This window comes from Petromyzon marinus, unplaced genomic scaffold (assembly GCF_048934315.1).
Source record: "Petromyzon marinus isolate PM22_M1 ecotype Great Lakes invasive population unplaced genomic scaffold, UKy_Petmar_22M1.pri1.0 PM_G_Scaffold_228, whole genome shotgun sequence".
Lineage (NCBI taxonomy): Eukaryota > Metazoa > Chordata > Hyperoartia > Petromyzontiformes > Petromyzontidae > Petromyzon > Petromyzon marinus.
In genome coordinates, this window is record NW_027422793.1 from 57517 (window position 1) to 83860 (window position 26344).

The following is a 26344-nucleotide window of genomic DNA, read 5'->3' on the forward strand; positions in this document are numbered from 1 at the left end:
ACTCAGATGACTGGCTAATACACCACCTTTGCCCCCCACTACCCACACACACACACACAGTGTGTATGTACACACTGTATGTGTACGTACACACATACAGTGTGTACATACACACACAGTGTGTGTGTATGTACACACACAATGTCCACGTTGTTGTTGCTGCGTTCACGCACCCAAGGGAGGGGGCAATGGAAAATGAAGCTAAATCAACTTAAACTCCATCCCCGCTCTGCGACGTCACCACTCAGCATGACCTCATCGGCATGAAGTGCCATCGGGAGGTGTACTTTGCTAGCGACGTCATGTCACCAAGGTATTCACACTGCCAACCCCGTCCACAGCGCTCTTGAGCGTGACGTCACCTCCGCTTGGGTCACTGCCGATGTCAATCCAGTGCCAATCCTTATTTGGGCAAAGCTACGCCCAGTGACTGGCGGTTCATTAACATAATGTGTCCGTTGAAGCCGTCGAGTTCAGCAGCCACGCCCCATCCCTCGACATATGGCCAGTTTATATTAACATAATTTATTCAGTTGCCGAGCCGCTTATTATGGGAGGGGCGTGTCTCTTACCCCGGAAGTGATGTCATGTTACCTGCTTACATGCAGTCAATTTCGCTGCAGTAATCAATGTTAATTAGAATTAATACTTGTCTGATTGTGCGCGTACATGTAACATTTTGTCTGAGGGTCACACATTGAATAAGTGATGTTAGGACAAAGTGTGTGTGTGTGTTTGGAAGTAACCTGTACAGAGAACTCAGGTGAGACCCGTTGTTCTTGTGATACAGGTCAAAGGGTACTTTTGTGTTTCACGAAGCGTCTGCCTCTGGAGCAAGTCATCGTCTTTGAAATAGGGAGCACGCTCGGATCATTCATCAGTTACAAGGCATACCACTTGAAAGTTACACGTATAGGAGGAGGTACATTCTCTACAACACGAATTGTAGTTTTGTCTTACGTGTTGACGTAGAGTTTGTCTAACTGGGACTAGAAATGCTCCTTGCTGATTGACGTCTGGATGTTCGTACCTATCGGTTGAAGCAAACCCCACTGCTGTTGGGGTCCAACACATTGACGGCCTTCAGGCCAGGAAAGTCACAACATTTGCACACGAAGGACGCATTCACGCAAGTACCCCATGCTCCATTTTGAAGTTTTAAAATGAAGCATCTTTGAATTGTGTTGTGTTTTGAATTGGATGAGTTTATTTCTTCATTAAAAGCTTGTATCAATTTACATCTGGAAGACTTCATTGAAAAGGACATTTCGTGTGAATTTTCTCTCGTCATTAAGTAGATGGCCTTGCCGGGGGTTCGGACACAAACAGTGTACACACACAGTGTACACACACACACAGTGTACACACACAATGTATACACACTGTACACACACACAGTGTACACACACACAGTGTGCACACACAGTGTACACACAGTATACACACAGTGTACACACAGTTTATACACAGTGTATACACAATGTACACACACACAGTGTACACAGACAGTGTACACACACACAGTGTATACACAGTGTACACACACAGTGACACACAAAGACAAAGATCCCCCGTGTAGCCTTAACAGACTGTAGGGGCAAGTTCTGTTAGCGAGCACCTATGAAGGCCGGAACGGTACACGAGGGGGTGGGTGGCCAGCACCACGCCCGACCGCCTTTGTCTCCCTAGTGGCGATATTTACACACCGCACCAGGTACTCAGTGACACACAGTGACACACACAGTGTATACACATAGTGTACACACACACACGGTGTATACACAATAATGTCCACGTTGCTGAGCTCACACACCCAAGGGAGGGAGCAATGGAAAATTAATCTAAATCAACTTAAACTCCAACTCTGTGACGTCACCACCCAGCATTACCTCATCGGCGTGAAACGCCAGGGGGAGGTGTACCTCGCTAGTGACATCATGTCACCAAGGTATTCACCCCTCCCCCGTCCACCGCGCTCTTGAGCGTGACGTCACCTCCGCCTGGGTCACTGCCGATATCGGTCCAGTGCCAATCCTAATTTGGGCAAAGCTACGCCCAGTGACTGGTGGCTCATTAACATAATGTGTCCGTTAAAGCCGTCGCGAGTTTATTGCGACGGGTTCAGCGCCCACGCCCCCATCCCTCCACATATGGGCCGTGCTCACAAACATAATTTATTCAGTTACAGAGCAGCTCTTGGGAGGAAAGTGACGTCATACTACTTCCTGCTGTCGCGAGGTAACAGGAAGCTGCCGTGTGCGCGCTTGCACTGAAATCCGAGATGAGAAATTCTCATCGTTGTGGTGGTGGTCGTGGTGGTGGTGGTTGTTGTTGTTGTTGTTTACCAAGGTAGAGCCTCGCTCTCTCTCGTAGGGATGTCAATTGAGTAGCAACGAGCATGGGAATCGATGTCCAGGTTGGAACTTTACAACGTGGGGCCTAGCCACGCGGGGCCTTGCCTCCTGCCCTCGCCTGATTGCATTTACTTTAATTATCTCGCTTAAGTTTAATTTGTCTTCACCCGGCTCGCCACTTTGTAACTTTGTTTTATTGTCAATATTCACGCAGTTTTTATTTTCTTTTGTTAGCAGGCCAAGCCCGCTTGAGCTGCTATACCGCTCTTGTTATCAGAAGCGAGCTGCCCACAACAACATAAGGTGAGGCTTTGTCAACGTGTGTGAATGTTTTGACTTAAAGCTTTGGTGACTGCAGGAATTAATATTCTTGGTTCTTTCGGTAAAGTCACGTAGATAGAAAATAAAATAAAAATAAATAAAATAAATTGTAAATAAAGCAAAAAAACTCACGTTTTGATCGCAACACAAGTGGTCTTTATTTAATGTAATTGTATTATCTGTTATTCTTATTTTCTATTTACGTAACTTTACCGAAATCAACAAGAATACGTGTGTCAATGTCTATCGGTCAAAGACGCTAAACGGAGTGACGCGCAAACTCCAAATATAAGCAGGCGTCAGGGTCGGGATCGAACCCACGACTTCCTGTATACCAGGTGAGGTAGTTAACATCTCACCACGGCGAGAGACACGCAAACTCCAGTTAGCCTCGGCTATGTTCGTTGATCCTCAATTACTTGGTGGAGTGAGGAAGCATTCATTCCAAGCAGATGAAGGTGGCCAGGCATGATTCTAGACACGCCACCGCCTGTTTACCCAGTGACAGTGTACAGTTTGTGTTTGCAGTAAAGTCTATTAACTCTGTTGAACACGGAGGTTATATCATAACAATAGTTTACTTTTGTTTTCCTCTGGAACTCTTTATAAGAATGGAAACAGGAAGTTAACACAGCACACATGCAGCTGAAGTCGGAACTGTTCATCCCAGCATTTAAGGACATCTGAGCCTGGATTCACACCTCTAAGTTGCGATTGAACGTTAATTTATGAATTTCTGCACAACACAAATAGTATTGTTTTCAACACCCTTTGCTGTGTCAGCTGAATTTAGCTCTCATAAATATTCCTTTTGAAGCCAGACAGCTGAAATTGTGTGGTTGGAGTTTTTGGTGAACATTCATTTTGAAGATACGAGGGCTTCCAGGCATGTTTATGACCATTTGCCCTCTCATTGTGTGCCATAACAGCCCTGTGATGAATTTGGGAAACGTTTTTACTACATCATGAATATATGAATGTAGACGTGTAAGTCACATGTGACTATATATGCATTCCTCTGTGCCTCGATACTGACGTGTAGATGGTGTGGATATTATTTTTTTCTGTCTGCAGCTGACGCTTCCTCTGACGCTTCCTCCGCAGAATTGGTCTGATGGAGCAAATGCGCTCAGCGCAGCTCGGTAGGACAAGGCTCCAATGCGACCGGTGTGCATACAGCACGGATCGGACTGGAGATTTCACACGGCACAAGAGAACTCACACGGGAGAGAAACCCTTCAAGTGCACTGTGTGTTGGAAGGCGTTTTCACGGTCATTTGTTGTTAAAAAACACCAGAGAACACACACGGGAGAGAAACCCTTCAAGTGCACGATGTGCGGGAAGGCGTTTGCACAGTCATCACATCTGCAAAGACACCGGAGTACACACACAGGAGGGAAACCCTTCAGGTGCACTCTGTGTGGGATGGCGTTTGCACAGTCACATCTTAAAGTACACCAGAGAACACCGAAGCATCAGAAGATCCACAAGGAGTGCAGTCTGAAATCAGCTTGTGAAAGTCAAAGTGCCACCATGAGCCCATCCCTCATGAAACACGAACCGGAAGAAAATCCCAGCGTGGACACTTTTAGAGGTATCGAGGTGAAATATGAAGAGGTGATGGTGAAGAGGGAAGAAGTGATGGTGAAGAGCGAAGAAGTGAAGGTGAAATGTGAAGATGAAGATTCAAATCCAAAATGGGACCTTCACATCAATGGAGGCAACGTGAAGCAGGAGGAGAATTCTGACTGTGAGGCAGAGCGAGGCAACTCCCAGCAGTTTGTGGAAGTGGAGGTGTGGGTGGACTTCCTCCGAGACAATACAAAGTCAAGTGGAGAACCGGTAGATGTGTAAGCTTGAGACGATGTCGCTACAATAGATGCACCTTTGTCACAGGCCTTTAATGACAAGAATGTGAAGTTGAACACTCAGTTTCTAGGTTCTATCTGCAGAGTAAGGGCGAGCGGCCAGTCTTTGTGGACCTGTGGGTTGGGTAGATCTCTAACCAGGAGCGAGAGACAATAAGCCCCCAAGCATTCACTATGTTATAATAATTGCATTTACACGGTGCTTGCTTAACCGCCTCAGCAACTCGAAGTTTCCTGTCGTACCTCGTCTGAAACACTCGAAGAGCATCCCCAAGTAGCAGCTGCCCCTGTGTGGCACAAGGTGGTGGCCCTGCACCGGCCTGCATGTGGACAAGAGCCTGTCAGTAGGGGGCGATGATTGATGCGTCATCTCAGTTGTGTAGTTTGTAGGCAATCTTGATTCGAAGCTTTCGTAACTGCAGGAATCCACACTCTTGAGTTCTTTCGGTAAAGTCACCACGTGGGTAGAAACATAACAGATCACGGCGTTTAGATCACAACACAAGCAATCGTCATCAGGTGGGACAACCACAGCAAGAGAAACTGCTGAAGTAGTAGGCGCCTACTCCAGCAGTTTCTTCTTCTTGCTGCTGTGCTTGTCCCACCTGATGACGATTGCTTGTGTTGCCATCGAAACGCCGTGATCTATTATTTGTAGCGTAATGTTTAGAATTTGCTACATTTTGACCCAGACGCCAGCATGCAACGGCCTACTCGTTTTGAATGACGCAACAATAGTACGTTGTACATACACTGTTAAGCAGACGGTGCGTATTTGTAAAATAGCTTCTTGTTAATACGATGTAACGTGATGCAGTCAATTTCGCTGCAGTAATTCAATGTTAATATGCCCGTCAATATGCCCGTCAATAATTTAGAATTAATACTTGTCTGATTGTGCGCGTACATGTAACATTTTATCTGAGGGTCACACATTGAATAAGTGATGTTAGGACAAAGTGTGTGTGTGTGTTTGGAAGTAACCTGTGCAGAGAACTCAGGTGAGACCCGTTGTTCTTGTGATACAGGTCAAAGGGTACTTTTGTGTTTCACGAAGCGTCTGCCTCTGAAGCAACTCATCGTCTTTGAAATAGGGAGCACGCTCGGATCATTCATCAGTTACAAGGCATACCACTTGAAAGTTACACGTTTAGGAGGAGGTACATTCTCTACAACACGAATTGTAGTTTTGTCTTATGTGTTGATGTAGATTTTGTCTAACTGGGACTAGAAATGCTCCTTGCTGATTCACGTCTGGATGTTCGTACCTATCGGTTGAAGCAAACCCCACTGCTGTTGTTGAGACGCTGTGCACCAATAAGGGTCCAACACATTGACGGCCTTCAGGCCAGGAAAGTCACAACATTTGCACATGAAGGACGCATTCACGCAAGTACCCCATGCTCCGTTTTGAAGTCTTTAAAATGAAACATCTTTGAATTGTGTTGTGTTTTGAATTAGATGATTTTATTTCTTCATTAAAAGCTTGTATCAATTTACATGTGGAAGACTTCATTGAAAAGGACATTTCGTGTGAATTTTCTCTCGTCATTAAGTAGATGGCCTTGCTGGGGGTTCGGTTCAATGCGGACACAAACAGTGTACACACACACAGTGTACACACACACAGTGTACACACAGCGTACACACACAGTGTATACACACAGTGTACACATACACAGTGTACACACACAGTGTACACACACACAGTGTACACACAGTGTATACACAGTGTACACACACACAGTGTACATACAGTGTGTACACAATGTACACACACATTGTACACACACAGTGTACACACACATTGTACATACAGTATATACACAGTGTACACACACGGTACACACACAGTGTATATATACACACACAGTGTACACACACACAGTGACACACAGTGTAGACAGACAGGGTATACACAGTGTACACACACACAGTGACACACAGTGACACACAGCGACACACAGTGACACACACATTGTATACACATAGTGTACATACACAGTGCACACACACACAGTGTATACACAATAATGTCCACGGTGTTGTAGCTGAGCTCACACACCCAAGGGAGGGAGCAATGGAAAATGAATCTAAATCAACTTAAACTCCACCTTTGTGACGTCACCACTCTGCATTACCTCATCGGCGTGAAACGCCAGGGGGAGGTTTCCCTCCGTAGTGACGTCATGTCACCAAGATATTCAGTCCACCGCGTTCTTGAGCGTGACGTCACCTCCGCCTGGGTCGCTGCCGATATCGTTCCAGTGGCAATCCTTATTTGGGCAAAACTACGCCCAGTGACTGGTGGCTCATTAACATAATGTATTCGTTAAAGCCGTCGCGAGTTTATTGCGACGGGTTCAGCGCCCACGCCCCCATCGCTGACATATGGGCCGGCCTCATTAACATAATTTATTCGGTTACAGAGCCGCTCGTGGGAGGGAAGTGACGTCATACTACTTCCTGCTGTCGCTAGGCAACAGGAAGCTGCCGTGTGTGCGCTTGCACTGAAATCCGAGGTGACAAATTCTCATCGTTGTGGTGGTGGTCGTTGTGGTGGTGGTTGTTGTTGTTTACCAAGGTAGAGCCTCTCTCTCGTAGGGATGTCGGTTGAGTAGCAGCGAGCATGGGAATCGATGTCCAGGTTGGAACTTTACAACGCGGGGCCTAGCCACGCGGGGCCTTGCCTCCTGCCCTCGCCTGATTGCGTTTACTTTAATTATCTCGCTTAAGTTTAATTTGTCTTCACCCGGCTCGCCACTTTGTAACTTTGTTTTATTGTCAATATTCACGCAGTTTTTATTTTCTTTTGTTAGCAGGCCAAGCCCGCTTGAGCTGCTATACCGCTCTTGTTATCAGAAGCGACCTGCCCACAACAACACAAGGTGAGGCTTTGTCAACGTGTGTGAATGTTTTGACTTAAAACTTTGGTGACTGCAGGAATTAATATTCTTGGTTCTTTCGGTAAAGTCACATAGATAGAAAATTAAATGAAAATAACATTATAAATTAAATGAAAAATAAAGTAATAAACCGACGACGTTTCGATCGCAACACAAGTGGTCTTTATCTTATTAAATTTAATCTGTTATTTGTATTTTCTATCTCCGTGACTTTACTGAAAGAACCAACAATACGTGCGTCAATGTCTATCGGTCAAAGACGCTAAGCGCGTGCCGCTGTTGACTCTGAATGTGTGGAGGGGAACACCTTCACCACGGGGAGAGAGAGACAGAGACACGGATAGCCTCGGCTATGTTGATTGATCCTCGATTCATTACTTGGTGGAGTGAGGAAGAATTAATGCTGAGCAGATGAAGGTGGCCAGGCATGGTTCTGGTCACACCACCACCTGTTTACTCATGGCAGTGTGTGACAGTGTCAAGTTTGTGTTTGCAGTAAAGTCTATTAACTCTATTGAACACGGAGGTTATATCAAAACAATAGTTTATTTTTGTTTTCCGCTGGAACTCTTTATAAGAATGGAAACAGGAGGTGAATACAGCACACACATGCAGCTGAAGTCGGAACTGTTCATCCCCAGCATTCAAGGACATATGAGCCTGAATTCACACCTGAGTTGCAATTGAACGTTAATTAATGCATTTTTGCACAACAGAAATAGTATTTTTTCAACACCCTTTGCTATGTCAGCCGAATTTAGCTTTCATAAATATTCCTTTGTAGTCAGACAGCCGAAATTGTGTGCTCGGAGTTTTGGGTTAACATTCATTTTGCAGATATGAGGGCTTCCAGGCATATTTATGACATTTCCCCTCTCGTGATGAATTTGGGAAACGTTTTCACTACATCATGAATATAGTAATAAGTATAGACGTGTAAGTCACTGTGTATATATGCATTCCTCTGTGCCTCGAAACTGATATTCTTATTTTCTGTCTACAGCTGACGCTTCCTCTGACGCTTCCTATGCAGAATTGGTTTCATGGAGCAAAGGCAGCAGCTCCGTACGACAAGTCAACAATGAAACCAGCGTGCATACAGCACGGACCGGACTGGAAACTAAACACGGCAACAGAGAACTCAAACAGGAGAGAAACCCTTCAAATGTACTGTGTGTGGGAAGGCATTTGCATGGTCATCAGTTCTTGAGACCCACCAGAGAACACACACAGGAGAGAAACCCTTCAAGTGCACTGTGTGTGGGAAGGCATTTTCATGGTCATCTACTCTTAAAACACACCAGAGAACACACACAGGAGAGAAACCCTTCAGGTGCAGTGTGTGTGGGAAGACATTTTCAGATTCATCTACTCTTAAAACACACCAGAGAACACATACGGGAGAGAAACCCTTCAAGTGCAGTGTGTGTGGGAAGACATTTTCAGATTCATCTACTCTTAAAACACACCAGAGAACACACACGGGAGAGAAACCCTTCAAGTGCACTGTGTGCGGGAAGGCGTTTGCACAGTCACCACATCTTAAAGTACACCAGAGAACACACACGGGAGAGAAACCCTTCAAGTGCAGTGTGTGTGGGAAGACATTTTCAGATTCATGTAATCTTGTAACACACCAGAGAACACACACGGGAGAGAAACCATTCAGGTGCACGATGTGCGGGATGGCGTTTACACAGTCAGGTAATCTTGTAACACACCAGAGAACACACACGGGAGAGAAACCCTTCAAGTGCAGTGTGTGCGTGAAGGCGTTTGCACATTCATCTGATCTTGTAAAACACCAGAGAACACACACAGGAGAGAAACCCTTCAGGTGCACTCTGTGCAGGAAGCCGTTTGCAGATTCATCAAATCTTCGAAAACACCAGAGAACACAAAAGCATCGGAAGATCCACAAGGAGCGGAGTCGGAGTATGAAATCAGCTTGTGAAAGTCAAAGTGCCGCAATGAGCCCATCCCTCATGAAACAAGAACCGGAAGAAAATCCCAGCTTGGACACTTTTAAAGGTATCGAGGTGAAATATGAAGAGGTGAAGGTGAAATGTGAAGAAGTGATGAGCGAAGAAGTGAAGGTAAAATGTGAAGATGAAGATTCAACTCCAAAATGGGACCTTCACATCGTGAAGCAGGAGGAGAATTCTGACTGAGTCAGAGTGAGGCAACTCCCAGCAGTTTGTGGAAGTGGAGGTGTGGGTGGACTTGCTCCTAGACAATACAAAGTCAAGTGGAGACCCGGTAGATGTGTAAGCCCGAGACGATGTCGCTACAATAGATACACCTTTGTCACAGGCCTTTAATGACAAGAACGTGAAGTTGAACATCAGTTTCTAGGTTCATCCTGCAGAGTAAGAGCGGCCAGTCTTTGTGGGCCCGTGGGTTGGGTAGATCTCTAACCAGGAGCAAGAGCGAATAAGCTCCCAAGCATTCACTGTTATCAGAATAATTGCTTTTACATGGTGCTTGCTTAATCGTATCAGCAACTCGGAGTTTTGTATCTCATCTCAAACGCTCGAAGAGCATCCCCAAGTAGCAGCTGCCCCTGTGTGGTACAAGGTGGTGGCCCTGCACCGGCCTGCATGTGGACAAGAGCCTGTCATCTTCTTTGGTTCTTTCGGTAAAGTCACGTAGAATGAGAATAAAATAATAAAATAAAACAATTAAATAACACAAAAAATTATCACGACGTTTCGGCCACAACACAAGTGGCCTTCAGGTGAAAGGAACAAACCTGTCGGGACGACAGAGCTGCAATGAACGCTGCTAAGATTCTACGTGACTTTACCGAAAGAACCAAAGAAGATGAATCCTTGCAGTCACGAAAGCTTTAAATCGAAAAAAAGAGCCTCTTTGGTTCTTTCGGTAAAGTCACGTAGAATGAGAATAAAATAATAAATTGATAAAATAAAATAGCGGCCTTCATGAAGGCCGCTTGTGTTGTGGCCGAAACGTCGTGAGAATATTATTGTGTTATTTTATTTTATCAATTTATTATTTTATTCTCATTCTACGTGACTTTACCGAAAGAACCAAAGAAGATGAATCATTGCAGTCACGAAAGCTTTAAATCGAAAAAAGAGCCTGTCAATAGGGGGCGATGATTGATGCGTCATCTCAGTTGTGTAGTTTGTACGTAATGTTTAGAATTTGCTACATTTTCACTCAGACGCCAGCATGCAATGGCCTACTCGTTTTGAATGACACAATAGTATGTTTTACATACACTGTGAAGCAGACTGTGCAACTTTTTTTTAAAAGCTTCTTGTTAATACGATGTAACGTGATGCAGTATATTTCACTGCAGTAATCCAATTTTTCTTTTGTTCTTTCGGTAAAGTCATGTAGAATGAGAATAAAATAATAAATTGATAAAATAAAATAACACAATAATATTCTCACGACGTTTCGGCCACAACACAAGCGGCCTTCATCAGGTGAAGGGACGAGACTGGTAGGACAGCGCTGGAGTGAAAGAGCCACGTTCAGATCACGACCTTTAAGCTGTGTGAGAGGAAACAAAGCGCCTTGACAAAAGAATTCGAATATAATTTAGCATTGAAATGGCTGAGTGATTAGCTTGTGACTGGTCACAGAAATAGCTGTTAAAAGTTAAAGCATACACATCTGCAGAGGCACCCCTTGACAATGGAATTAGCATAAAATTTAGCATTGAAATAGCTAAGTTAAAGCATACACATCCGCAGAGGCACCCTTGACAAAGGAATTAGCATAGAATTTAGCATTGAAATAGCTGAGTGATTAGCTTGTAACTGGTCACAGAAATAGCTACGTTGAAGTCAGAGCATACACATTCACCGAGGCACTTAGTACAAATCAAACAGGAGAATTTAGCATTGAAATAACTAAGCGAATTTAGCATTGAAATAACTGAGTGATTAGCTAGTGACTGGTCACAGAAATTACTATGTTGAAGTCAAGGCCTACACATCTGAGCTATTCACAGTACTATATAGTGAACCAATGAAAAACTAAAATATAAATGACCTTAATGTTATCAATAAACTCTATATTCTCCAATCAGCTAAGCTACCAACAATAAGTCGTTATATATCACAATGCTATATGGCGAAAAAAATGGGTGGATTCTTACCCTCAACTTTAGCACCACGGATAGCTACGGGCCCCGTTCAGACGGACGAGTTCATCCATGGTCGGAACAGAGGAGGGGGAGAGAGACAGCTGCGAGGCGCTATTATACTCCATGTTGTAAACCATACCATTAACCGTGGTGTGAGAGGTATTAAGAGTCAATGCTGGCGAAAGAGCTGCGGTCTGAAGGTCATCGTAAAATACAATTAATTAAGAACAGAAATGGTTTACAACATGGAGTATAATAGCGCCTCGCAGTTGTCTCTCTCCCCCTCCTCTGTTCCGACCATGGATGAACTCGTCCGTCTGAACGGGGCCCGTAGCTATCCGTGGTGCTAAAGTTGAGGGTAAGAATCCACCCATTTTTTTCGCCATATAGCATTGTGATATATAACAACTTATTGTTGGTAGCTTAGCTGATTGGAGAATATAGAGTTTATTGATAACATTAAGGTAATTTATATTTTAGTTTTTTATTGGTTCACTATATAGTACTGTGAATAGCTCATGTGTAGGCCTTGACTTCAACATAGTCATTTCTGTGACCAGTCACTAGCTAATCACTCAGTTATTTCAATGCTAAATTGGCCTAGTTATTTCAATGCTAAATTCTGTTTGATTTGTACTAAGTGCCTCGGTGAATGTGTATGCTCTGACTTTAACATAGCTATTTCTGTGACCAGTCACAAGCTAATCACTCAGCTATTTCAATGCTAAATTCCATGCTAATTCCTTTGTCAAGGGTGCCTCTGCGGATGTGTATGCTTTAACTTAGCTATTTCAATGCAAAATTTTATGCTAATTCCATTGTCAAGGGGTGCCTCTGCGGATGTGTATGCTTTAACTTTTAACATAGCTATTTCTGTGACCTGTCACAAGCTAATCACTCAGCCATTTCAATGCTAAATTATATGCTAATTCCTTTGACAAGGCGCTTTGTTTCCTCTCACACAGCTTAAAGGTCGTGATCTGAACATGGCTCTTTCACTCCTGCGCTGTCCTACCAGACAGTCTCGTCCCTTCACCTGATGAAGGCCGCTTGTGTTGTGGCCGAAACGTCGTGAGAATATTATTGTATTATTTTATTTTATCAATTTATTATTTTATTCTCATTCTACATGACTTTACCGAAAGAACCAAAGAAGATGAATCATTGCAGTCACGAAAGCTTTAAATCGAAATTTAATCCAATTTTGTTAATATGCCTGTCAATAATTTAGAATTAATACTTGTCTGGTTTTGTGCATACTTCTAACATTTGATCTGTAAGGGTCAAACATTGAACAAGTGATGTTAGGACAAAGTGTGTGTGTGTGTGTATTTGAAAGTAACCTGTACAGAGAACTCAGGTGAGACCCGTTGTTCTTGTGATACAGGTCAAACGGTGTTTTTGTGTTCCATGAAGCATCTGGAGCAACTCATTGTCTTTGAAATAGGGAGCACGCTCGGATCATTCATCAGTTACAAGGCATACCACTTGAAAGTTACACGTATAGGAGGAGGTACATTCTATACAACACGAATTGTAGTTTTGTCTTACGTGTTGACGTAGATTTTGTCTAACAAGGACTAGAAATGCTCCTTGCTGATTCACGTCTGGATGTTCGTAACCATCGGTTGAAGCAAACCCCACTGCTGTTGTTGAGTCGCTGTGCACCAATAAGGGTCCAACACATTGATGGCCCTCAGGCCAGGAAAGTCACAACATTTGCACACGAAGGACGCATTCACGCAAGTACCCCATGCTCCGTTTTGAAGTTTTAAAATGAAACATCTTTGAATTGTGTTGTGTTTTGAGTTAGATGATTTTATTTCTTCATTAAAAGCTTATATCAATTTACATCTGGAAGACTTCATTGAAAAGGACATTTCGTGTGAATTTTCTCTCGTCATTAAGTAGATGGTTCGGTTCAATGCGGACACAAACAGTGTACACACACACAATGTACACACACAGTGTACACACACACAGTGTACACACACAGTGTACACACACAATGTACACACACAGTGTACACACACACAGTGCACACACACAGTGTATACACACAGTGTACACACACAGTGTACACACATACACACAGTGTACACACACAGTGTACACACACAGCATACACAGTGTATACACACAGTGTACACACAATGTACACACACATTGTACACACACAGTGTATACACAGTGTACACACATAGTGTACACACACAGTGTACACAGTGTACACACACACAGTGTATACACAATAATGTCCACGTTGTTGCTGAGCTCACACACCCAAGGGAGGGAGCAATGGAAAATGAATCTAAATCAACTTAAACTCCAACTCTGTAACGTCACCACTCTTAATTACCTCATCGGCGTGAAACGCCAGGGTGAGGTGTACCTCGCTAGTGACGTTATGTCACCAAGGTATTCACCCCTCCCCCCGTCCACCGCGCTCTTGAGCGTGACGTCACCTCCGATCGGGTTACCGCCGATATCGGTCCAGTGGCAATCCTTATTTGGGCAAAGCTACGCCCAGTGACCGGTGGCTCATTAACATAATGTGACCGTTAAAGCCGTCGCGAGTTTGTTGCGACGGGTTCAGCGCCCACGCCCCCGTCCCTCTACGTGTGGGCCGGCCTGATTAACATAATTTATTCAGTTAGAGAGCTGCTCGTGGAAGGGCACTGACGTCATGCTACTTCCTGCTGTCGCAAGGTAACAGGAAGCTGCCGTGTGCGCTCTTGCACTGAAATCCGAGGTGAGAAATTCTCATCGTTGTGGTGGTGGTCATTGTTCTTGTGGTGGTGGTTGTTGTGGTGGTTGTGGTTGTTGTTTACCAAGGTAGAGCCTCTCTCTCGTAGGGATGTCGGTTGAGTAGCAGTGAGCATGGGAATCGATGTCCAGGTTGGAACTTTACAACGCGGGGCCTAGCCACGCGGGGCCTTGCCTCCTGCCCTCGCCTGGTTGCGTTCACTTTAATTATCTCGCTTAAGTTTAATTTGTCTTCACCCGGCTCGCCACTTTGTAACTTTTTTTATTGTAAATATTCACGCAGTTTTTATTTTCTTTTGTTACCAGGCCAAGCCCGCTTGAGCTGCTATACCGCTCTTGTTATCAGAAGCGACCTGCCCACAACAACACAAGGTGAGGCTTTGTCAACGTGTGTGAATGTTTTGACTTAAAACTTTGGTGACTGTAGGTATTAATATTCTTGGTTCTTTCGGTAAAGTCACGTAGATAGAAAATTAAATGAAAATAACAATAAAAATGAATGTAAATAAAGCAAAAAAAGTCACGTCGTTTTGATCGCAACACAAGTGCTCTTTATTTAATGTAATTGTATTATCTGTTATTGTTATCTTCTATCTACGTAACTTTACCGAAAGAAACAAGAATACGTGTGTCAATGTCTATCGGTCAAAGACGCTATACGGAGAGACGCGCAAACTCCAAATATACAGCAGGCGTCAGGGTCGGAATCGAACCCACGACTTCCTGTATACCAGGTGAGGTAGTTAACATCTCACCACGGAGAGAGACACGCAAACTCCAGTTAGCCTCAGCTATGTTCATTGATCCTCAATTAATTACTTGGTGGAGTGAGGAAGCATTCATGCCAAGCAGATGAAGGTGGCCAGGCGTGATTCTAGACACGCCACCGCCTGTTTACCCAGTGACAGTGTACAGTTTGTGTTTGCAGTAACGTCTATTAACTCTGTTGAACACGGAGGTTATAGCGTAACAATAGTTTACTTTTGTTTTCCTCTGGAACTCTTTATAAGAATGGAAACAGGAAGTTAACACAGTACGCACATGCAGCTGAAGTCGGAACTGTTCATCCCAGCATTCAAGGACATCTGAGCCTGGATTCACACCTCTAAGTTGCGATTGAACATTAATTTATGAAGTATTGTTTTCAACACCCTCTGCTATGTCAGCTGAATTTAGCTCTCATAAATATTCCTTTTGTAGCCAGACAGCTGAAATTGTTTGCTCGGAGTTTTGTGTTAACATTCATTTTGAAGATACGAGGGCTTGCAGGCATGTTTATAACCATTTGCCCTCTCATTGTGTGCCATAACAGCCCGTGTGATTAATTTGGGAAACGTTTTTATTACATAATGAATATATGAATAAGTATAGACATGTAAGTCACGTGTGACTATATGCATTCCTCTGTGCCTCGATACTGACGTGTAGATGGTGTGGATATTATTTTTTTCTGTCTGCCGCTGACGCTTCCTCTGACGCTTCCTCTGCAGAATTGGTCTGATGGAGCAAAGGCACTCAGCGCAGCTCGGTATGACAAGTCAACAATGCGACCAGTGTGCATACAGCACGGATCGTACAGGAGATTTGACACGGCACCAGAGAACTCACACAGGAGAGAAACCCTTCAAGTGCAGTGTGTGTGGGAAGGCGTTTGCACATTCATATAATCTTGTAGAACACCAGAGAACACACACAGGAGAGAAACCCTTCAAGTGCCGTGTGTGTGGGAAAGCGTTTGCACATTCATCTGCTCTTCTAGCACACCAGAGAACACACACGGGAGAGAAACCCTTCAAGTGCATTGTGTGTGGGAAGGCGTTTGCACAGTCATCTAATCTTGTAGAACACCAGAGAACACACACAGGAGAGAAACCCTTCAGGTGCAGTGTGTGTGGGAAGGCGTTTGCACAATCATCTACTCTTGTAGAACACCAGAAAACACACACGGGAGAGAAACCCTTCAGGTGCAGTGTGTGTGGGAAAGCATTTTCACGGTCACCTGCTCTTGTAATACACCAGAGAACACACGGGATAGAAACCCTTCAAGTGCAGTGTGTGTGGGAAGGCGTTTGCACAGTCATCTCCTCTTGTAATTCACCAGAGAACACACACGGGAGAGAAACCCTTCAGGTGCACTCCGTGCGGGAAGGCGTTTGCACAGCAACCACATCTTCAAGTACACCAGAGAACACAGAAGCATCAGAAGATCCACAAGGAGTGGAGTCTGAAATCAGCTTGTGAAAGTCAAAGTGCCACAATAAGCCCATCCCTCATGAAACAAGAACCGGAAGAAAATCCCAGCTTGGACACTTTTAAAGTTATCGAGGTGAAATATGAAGAGGTGATGGTGAAGAGGGAAGAAGTGATGGTGAAGAGGGAAGAGGTGATTGTGAAGAGGGAAGAAGTGAAGGTGAAATGTGAAGATGAAGATTCAACTCCAAAATGGGACCTTCACATCGATGGAGGCAACGTGAAGCAGGAGGAGAATTCTGACTGTGAGGCAGAGCGAGGCAACTCCCAGCAGTTTATGGAAGTCGAGGTGTGGGTGGACTTCCTCCGAGACAATACAAAGTCAAATGGAGACCCGGTAGATGTGTAAGCTTGAGACGGTCGCTACAATAGATGCACCTTTGTCACAGGCCTTTAATGACAAGAATGTGAAGTTGGACACTCAGTTTCTAGGTTCATCCTGCAGAGTAAGAGTGGCAAGTCTTTGTGGACCTGTGGGTTGGGTAGATATTTAACCAGGAGCGAGAGACAATAAGCCCCCAATGATTCACTATGTTATAATAATTGAATTTACACCGTGCTTGCTTAATCGTCTCAGCAACTCGGAGTTTTGTGTCGTACCTCGTCTGAAACACTTGAAGAGCATCCCCAAGTAGCAGCTGCCCCTGTGTGGCACAAGGTGGTGGCCCTGCACCAGCCTGCATGTGGACAAGAGCCTGTCAGTAGGGGGCGATGATTGATGCGTCATCTCAGTTGTGTAGTTTGTAGGCAATCTTGATTCGAAGCTTTCGTGACAGCAGGAATCCACACTCTTGAGTTATTTCGGTAAAGTCACCACGTGGGTAGAAACATAACAGATTACGGCGTTTCGATGGCAACACAAGCAATCGTCATCAGGTGGGACAACCACAGCAAGAGAAACTGCTGAAGTAGTAGGCGCCTACTGCAGCAGTTTCTTCTTCTTGCTGCTGTGCTTGTCCCACCTAATGACGATTGCTTGTTTTGCCATCGAAACGCCGTGATCTATTATTTGTAGCGTAATGTTTTAAATTTGCTACATTTTGACCCAGACGCCAGCATGCAACGGCCTACTCGTTTTGAATAACGCAACAATAGTACGTTGTACATACACTGTTAAGCAGACGGTGCGCATTTGTAAAATAGCTTCTTGTTAATACGATGTAACGTGATGCATTCAATTTCGCTGCAGTAATTCGATGTTAATATGCCCGTCAATGGTTTAGAATGAATACTTGTCTGATTGTGCGCGTGCATGTAACATTTTGTATGAGGGCACACATTGAATAAGTGATGTTAGGACAAAGTGTGTGTGTGTGTGTGTTTGGAAGTAACCTGTACAGAGAACTCAGGTGAGACCCGTTGTTCTTGTGATACAGGTCAAAGGGTACTTTTGTGTTTCACGAAGCATCTGGAGCAACTCATTGTCTTTGACATAGGTAGCACGCTCGGATCATTAATCAGTTACAAGGCATACCCCTTAAAAGTTACACGTATAGGAGGAGGTACATTCTCTACAACACGAATTGTAGTTTTGTCTTACGTGTTGTCGTAGATTTTGTCTAACTAGGACTAGAAATGCTCCTTGCTGATTGACGTCTGGATGTTCGTACCTATCGGTTGAAGCAAACCCCACTGCTGTTGTTGAGACGCTGTGCACCAATAATGGTCCAACACGTTGACGGCCTTCAGGCCAGGAAAGTCACAACATTTGCACATGAAGGACGCATTCACGCAAGTACCCCATGCTCCGTTTTGAAGTTTTAAAATGAAGCATCTTTGAATTGTGTTGTGTTTTGAATTGGATGATTTTACTTCTTCATTAAAAGGTTGTATCAATTTACATCTGGAAGACTTCATTGAAAAGGACATTTCGTGTGAATTTTCTCTCGTCATTAAGTAGATGGCCTTGCCGGGGGTTCGGTTCGATGCGGACTTTCACCTGTTTGGGATTGCGGGATCGAGATAAGACGACATCGAGCTGCTGGCCGTGCGAGAAGACCGCCGTCTGCAGATCGATTCCAACGTAATCGAACGTCTGTCCCTGTGCCTCCGTCGTCCATGCAGGGGGTGTGTAAGTTTGCAGCGCCCCCTGCATGAAAACAACGGAAAGTGCAGCGCTCATCACAGATAGATAAAGTTGTGCGCTTATATTTAAAATGTTATTTTATAAAGTGATGTTGAAATCGAAAAGTGTTTGGCCAGTTCATGATTGCAATCAGATTGATTCATTTATTATGAACCACATATTTGAGCTTTTGTGGTCCTGTTGAGCTAAAGTTGGAAAAAGTCCGTGACTATAACTTCGCTCAATATTGTAAACGTGTTTCTATTATTTAGTTATTTAATACAAACTACTTCAGATAATGGGTTTCAAGATGCACTTGAATGGCACGTTCGTTGTTCCGGTGTTTAATGGCTTGGACGTCATGGCAAATGGTGTATGACGTCACAGAGCAGTCCTTATAAGGGCCTCAATGCACGTTGGTGTATGACGTCACAAAGCAGTCCTTACAAGGGCCTCAATGCACGTTGGTGTATGATGTCGCAAAGCAGTCCTTATATGGGCCTCAATGCACGTTAGTGTATGACGTCACAAAGCAGTCCTTATAAGGGCCTCAATGCACGTTGGTGTAGGACGTCACAAAGCAGTCCTTACAAGGGCCTCAATGCACGTTGGTGTATGACGTCACAAAGCAGTCCTTATAAGGGCCTCAATGCACGTTGGTGTATGACGTCACAAAGCAGTCCTTATAAGGGCCTCAATGCACGTTGGTGTATGACGTCACAAAGCAGTCCTTATAAGGGCCTCAATGCACGTTGGTGTATGACGTCACAAAGCAGTCACGAGGCCGTCCCACAGCGCGACAAAGCTGCAAACGTCACCCACCGACGTGGGGGTTGGCCATGTTGCGCACGCACGCAGTTTTGTTGGGGTCCGTGGCTATCCCGGACTCGCTGATGATGTGCCCCAAGTAGCGAACCGATGTCTGCAAGAGATGACACTCCTGTGGTTTAAACGTAAGATTGGCCGCCCGAACGTTTAACAAACACCGATCGCGACCGCTGCAGCTGCTCCTGGAACATGCATCCGAAGACCAAATAAATAAGGCACGAGTCCCATTGGAGGCCTGCTAGGACCAGCTGCGTGAGTCGCTGGAACGTGACCGGAGCCGAGTGGAGTCCCATCGGGAGACAATTAAACTGGAATAGAGCCCGAGGTGTTCAGAACGCAGGATTTGGTTTAGAGCTCTCATCAAGAGGCAACTGCCAACACCCCGACGACAAGTCAAGTGTGGTAGAAAACCCACACGGCCGACAGGGCATCCAATGAATCGTCCATCCGTGGGAGCGGGTGTGCATCTGCCACGGAGACCCTGTTCAATTGGTGGAAATCCACGCGAAGCCGCAGACTCCCATCGTGTTTCTTAACGGGAACAACGAGAGCTCCCCTCGTCGACCGCAGTGGCGAACGTGGTCCTCCTCCTGACGACTGAGCCCGTGTGAATTCTGGCGTACGGAAGCGGCGTTGCCCGTGTCAATGCGGTGCTGCCATTAGGGACGTGCGCCCAAAGTGTCATATTTACCCTGACTGAAAATGTTTTGAAAATTCGCCCCGCCGCTCGCCGGATAAAATCGGAATTCTTGCAGCGCAGCGCGTCCATCCATGATTCGTCCGGCTCGCTCCTCCACTTCACCATGGCCACGAGACATCTGTGGTCGCCTTGCCGGCCTCCCCACGACACGCGGCCACTGCGTGGGCCAGAACGGTGCCCGCCTGGACGACCGCAGCACCCAGGCCGACGTTGAACACTCTGAACGGCTACGTATGCATAGTCACACCGTTAGTGTCAGTAGCATAACTCTCAACCACTTATCAGTGCCCTACCTTATTACAGACCAACTCAGACCTTACTGATCACCCCGTGGCCCTTATAAATCTCAACGTTCATCCTATACATTATACTACACTATACACTACACAGCTGTCAACCCCTTATCGGCGCTCTGCCTTATTACAGACCAATTCAGACCTTGTCGATCACCCCGTGCCCCTTATAAATCTCAACGTTCATCCTATACATTATACTACACTATACACTACACAGCTGTCAACCCCTTATCAGTGCCCTACCTTATTACAGACCAATTTCAGACCTTACTGATCACCCCGTGCCCCTTATAAATCTCAACGTGCATCCTATACATTATACTACACTATACACTACACAGCTGTCAACCCCTTATCAGTGCCCTACCTTATTACAGACCAATTCAGACCTTACTGATCACCCCGTGCCCCTTATAAATCTCAATGTTCATCCTATACATTATACTACACTATACACTACACAGCTGTCAACCCCTTATCAGTGCCCTACCTTATTACAGACCAATTCAGACCTTACTGATCACCCCGTGCCCCTTATAAATCTCAACGTTCATCCTATACATTATACTACACTATACACTACACAGCTGTCAACCCCTTATCAGTGCCCTACCTTATTACAGACCAATTCAGACCTTACTGATCACCCCGTGCCCCTTATAAATCTCAACGTTAATCCTACAAAGTCCCATCACAAGGAAGAAACACAAACAAATCGACACAGATTTTTATTGTTGTTTGCCCGTATTGAAACGGCTGTACGCCCGTACGGGCCTGAGAACTCACTTTGCCTGCGCAAAGACCACGACGGGGTAAAAGCGTGATGGGCTTCTACAGCTCCGCAATAGTCGAGTGTGAATAGTCGCCTAATAGTCGCTATTGGCTATCAGAGGTTCTCCCCAACAACCAGTCAAACAACGTGTGGGCGGTCATCTTAGGTAGGGGGGGGTGTGTGGTGGATTCTCCCTTACCAAGATGGCAACCCCCCTCCCACCACGAGTCACGTGGTGTTGAAATTTTGTGGGTGTTTTTTAATTGGTCAGCTCCATTGCACGTGACATTGAACTTTATTTCATAGCCCGGAGTAAGGCCCATGGTAAATAGCATAGACTAGATAAGGCGCTGCTGCGTTTCAGATTATACCAAGCATAGCCCGGAAGAGGGGGATGAAAAGCATCAAAACTCAAGACGCGCTGAATAAATGTAGCGAATTTGTTTGATGTTTAATTATTTCATCCATAGCGACAAGAAGCAAGAGGGGCTCACTGGCGTTAGTGAAAGGTGGAGTTTGCTGTGTACCCCCCTAAATTAAAACAATTTAAGTTCGCCGGTGGCATTCACCCCTCCATCGCCCGCTGCTCGCGTTGGTTTCGCCCACGACCCTCTCCCTCCACCACCGAAGAGTCGCGTTTTGGCGGGAGAAGGCGGCTGTGTGTTCTGAGGAGACTAACAACCAGCACCACCATCACCACAACATCTATAATCGTAAGTATAACTACTACTATAATAACAACATCTACAATCATAACTATAACACTAATAATAACATCAACAACTTACAACAGCAATAATATAAACAATTACAATAGTAAAAACATGAACTGCTATAATAACTAATACTGTAATATCAACAACTACTACGACTATAATAAAACAAAAACGTGAACGAGAGCGGGCGACACAACAACGAGGGCGGTGAGTGAGAGAGTGGAGCCGACCTCTCGCCCTCACAGCCTGAGGCCCACAAAGACGCGCGGGCTCTGTCAGCCTCACGCAGCCCGTCAGGGAGACTACACGGGGAGACATTTGTGTTGTGTCTGTGTCTCTGTGTGTGTCTCTGTGTGTGTCTCTCTGTGTGTGTGTCTCTGTGTGTGTCTCTGTGTGTGTGTCTCTGTGTGTGTCTCTGTGTGTGTGTCTCTGTGTGTGGGTGTGTGTGTCTCTGTGTTGTGTCTCTGTGTGTGTGTCTGTGTGTGTGTCTCTGTGTGTGTGTCTCTGTGTGTGTGTCTGTGTGTCTCTGTGTGTGTCTCTGTGTGTGTCTCTGTGTGTGTGTGTCTCTGTGTGTGTCTCTGTGTGTGTCTCTGTGTGTGTGTCTCTGTGTGTGTCTCTGTGTGTGTGTGTCTCTGTGTGTGTGTCTGTGTGTGTGTGTCTCTGTGTGTGTGTCTCTGTGTGTGTCTCTCTGTGTGTCTCTGTAAGCCTCACGCAGCCCGTCAGGGAGACTACACGGGGAGACATTTGTGTTGTGTCTGTCTGTGTGTGTTGTGTCTGTGTGTGTGTCTGTGTGTATCTGTGTGAGTCTCTGTGTGTGTGTGTCTCTGTGTGTGTGTGTCTCTGTGTGTGTGTCTCTGTGTGTGTGTCTCTGTGTGTGTCTCTGTGTGTGTGTCTCTGTGTGTGTAAGCCTCACGCAGCCCGTCAGGGAGACTACACGGGGAGACATTTGTGTTGTGTCTGTCTGTGTGTGTCTCTGTGTGTGTGTCTCTGTGTGTGTGTGTCTCTGTGTGTGTGTCTCTGTGTCTGTGTGTGTATCTGTGTGAGTCTCTGTGTGTGTCTCTGTGTGTGTGTCTGTGTGTGTGTGTTGTGTCTGTGTGTGTGTCTCTGTGTGTGTGTCTGTGTGTGTGTGTCTGTAAGCCTCGCGCAGCCCGTCAGGGAGACTACACGGGGAGACATTTGTGTTATGTCTGTCTCTCTGTGCGTGTCTCAGTGTGTGTGTGTCTGTGTGTGTTGTGTGTCTCTGTGTGTGTGTCTCTGTGTGTGTTGTGTCTGTTGTGTCTGTGACTTTAATGCCCGAGTTGGTCATGATACTGGCACCTGGTCTGGAGTGAGTGGAGGGCATGGGCCAGATCAGCTCAATAGCAACGGTAGGAGGCTGCTAGATTTTTGTGCAGCCCATGGGCTTGTAATTACCAACACGCTGTTCCGGCATCGGCGCATCCACACAACATCATGGATGCATGCCGGGTCCAAGCAAGAACAGCTGCTGGACTACATAGTGACGGACGAGCGGATGCGAGCCCATGTCCTTGACACCAGGACCTACCGTGGAGCTGATCTGCCCTCTGACCATCGACTAGTCATCTGTAAGATGCGCCTGCCATTCTACCACTCCGGAGGTGGGTGTACACCCAGGACCCAATTCCGACCTAAAGTGGCCTGGTCTCAGTTATCTGATGAAAGTTGCAAGCGAGAATTTCATCATCGCTTGCGGCTGGGATTGGCATCGTTCCCGACTCCTCCTGATATCGAGGGTAAATGGGCGAGGTTTAGGACTGTGACTCATGCAGCTGCAATGGCTGCTTTGGGTACGCGGTCCAGACCTCCCCAGAGATCCTGGCTGACAGAGGAGGTGTTCAGGATGGTTGAGAAAAAGCGACAGGCCCACTGTCATCGGCTACAGAATCCCACGTCAGAGAATGAGGCTTACCGCAGCCTTCGCTCGGAGGTTCGGAGAGCCGTGAGGCGCTGCAAGGATGGGTGGTGGTCGCGGGTTGCTGAGGAGATGGAGTCTGCCTCAGTGGCCCGTGATCACAAATCTCTATTTAACTCCATCAAAAAAGTAACCTGCAGCACCACACCTATTACCATCATTAGGGGAAAAAACGGTGATCCAATCTCCGACCCCCAGGAACAGGTTTGCAGATTTGCTGAGCATTTCTGTGAGGTCCTGGGGGAGGGAAAATACCTCAGCCAGGAAAACATCGTGGCACAAAGTGAGGATGACCCTGCTAAGGCTGCGGTGCCTCAAATATTGGAAGAAGTCACCCCCTGTGAGTGGCTGGCTGAGGTGCCATCTGTTGAGGAAGTACTGAGGGCGATCCGGAGTCTGAGACCAGTAAAGGCAGCAGGCAGAGATGATCTCCCAAGTGAAATGCTGAGGGAGGGTGGCGTTTGTGCACAGACTGCCCTATATGACATCATAACAACAGTCTGGACCACTGGACGGGTTCCGCAGGATTGGAAGGATTCCCTGGTGGTCCCCCTCTTTAAGAAGGGGGACCGCACAGACTGTAACAACTACAGGGGCATCTCAATCCTCAGTGTGCCGGGAAAGGTCCTGGCAAGGATTATTCAGCATCGCCTTGCCAGGCACGCTGAGGAGAGGCTTGCGGAGCCCCAATGCGGCTTCAGGAAAGGGCGGTCCTGCACAGATGCCATATTTTCTGTCCGTCTGCTACAGCAGAGATGTAGGGAATTCCAACAAGACCTACATTTCTGCTTTATTGACCTGGTCAAGGCCTATGATACCATCAGTAGGCCTGGGCTCTGGGTCGTTCTTCGTGCTTTTGGAGTACCTGACCCTCTGCTCACGATCATTAAGGACCTTCATGATGGTGAGCGGGCCCGGGTAAACTACGTGGCCGGGAGTCAGAGCCATTCCCTGTACACCTTGAGGTGCGACAGGGGCAAGTGCTGTTAAGTGCTGTTAGCGAGTAGCAGCACCTATGAAGGCTACCGGCACTGTGGCACACGAGGGGGCGGGTGGCCAGCACCAGGCCCGGCCGCCTTTGTCTCCCCCAGTGCTAGCGATGTGCACCGCTCTACTACACCGCTACACCGGCTACTTATTTGCGGCTGAGTCGAACTGGGGGAGGCCCAGGACCGGTTCAGATAACGGCCGTCACTGGGTGTGGGTTGAGTCGCGAGCGGGAGACAAACTCCCCAAACACCACCACCACCGAGAGAGAGGGGGGGGGCACAGGGGGGTGAATGAGAGGGGGGCCCCAGGGGGTGAATGAGAGGGGGAACCCAGGGGGTGAATGAGAGGGGGTGGGGACCCCAGGGGGGTGAATGAGAGGGGACCCCAGGGGGGTGAATGAGAGGGGACTCCAGGGGGTGAATGAGAGGGGGTGGGGACCCCAGGGGGGTGAATGAGAGGGGACCCCAGGGGGTGAATGAGAGGGGACCCCAGGGGGGTGAATGAGAGGGGACCCCAGGGGGTGAATGAGAGGGGACCCCAGGGGGTGAATGAGAGGGGACCCCAGGGGGGTGAATGAGAGGGGACCCCAGGGGGTGAATGAGAGGGGACCCCAGGGGGGTGAATGAGAGGGGACCCCAGGGGGTGAATGAGAGGGGACCCCAGGGGGTGAATGAGAGGGGACCCCAGGGGGGTGAATGAGAGGGGGTGGGGACCCAGGGGGGTGAATGAGAGGGGACCCCAGGGGGGTGAATGAGAGGGGACCCTGGGGGGTGAATGAGAGGGGACGCCAGGGGGTGAATGAGACGGGACCCCAGGGGGGTGAATGAGAGGGGCCCCAGAGCGGTGAATGAGAGGGGGGGGGACCCCCGTTACCTGAGACTGTTGCTCTGTGATCAGCGCCACCGCCGCCACCGCCAGCAGCAGCAGCAGCATCACGCGGCGCTCCATCAGCCTCACCCACGGGGTTCTCTCTTCAGTGCCACACTCACTGATGCTGCTGCTCATGGCGACATTAAGCAGGAAGTGACATTATCAGGTGACATTAAGAAGGAAGTGACATCGTCAGGCGACATTAAGAGTAAAGTGACATCATCAGGCGACATTAAAAGGGAAGTGACATTTTCAGGCGACATTAAAAGGGAAGTTACATCATCAGGCGATATTAACAGGGAAGTGACATCAGGCGACATTAAAAGGGAAGTGACATCATCAAGCGACATTAAAAGGGAAGTGACATCATCAGGCGACATTAAGAAGGAAGTGACATCATCAGGCGACATTAACAGGGAAGTGACATCATCAGGCGACATTAAAAGGGAAGTGACATCATCAGGCGACGTTAACAGGGAAGTGACATCAGGTGACATTAAAAGAGAAGTGACATCATCAGGCGACATTAAAAGGGAAGTGACATCATCAGGCGATATTAACAGGGAAGTGACATCTTCAACAGGTGAC

The 26344-nt window shown here is 46.6% G+C and overlaps 1 protein-coding gene across 3 annotated transcripts in view; it reads left to right on the forward strand.

Annotated features, from left to right (window-relative positions):
• Positions 1-21637: 21637 nt before the first annotated feature.
• Positions 21638-26344, forward strand: part of LOC142913194 (hydroxylysine kinase-like) — a 31712-nt gene continuing 27005 nt past the window's right edge. For 2 of the 3 annotated variants that reach the window (XM_076060782.1, XM_076060784.1), the window contains exon 1: positions 21638-21960. The gene's annotated coding sequence lies outside the window, so the exon portion shown is untranslated. Of the gene's footprint in view, positions 21961-25783; positions 25923-26344 lie in introns of all 3 variants that reach the window. The other variant, XM_076060783.1, reaches the window with a different exon arrangement.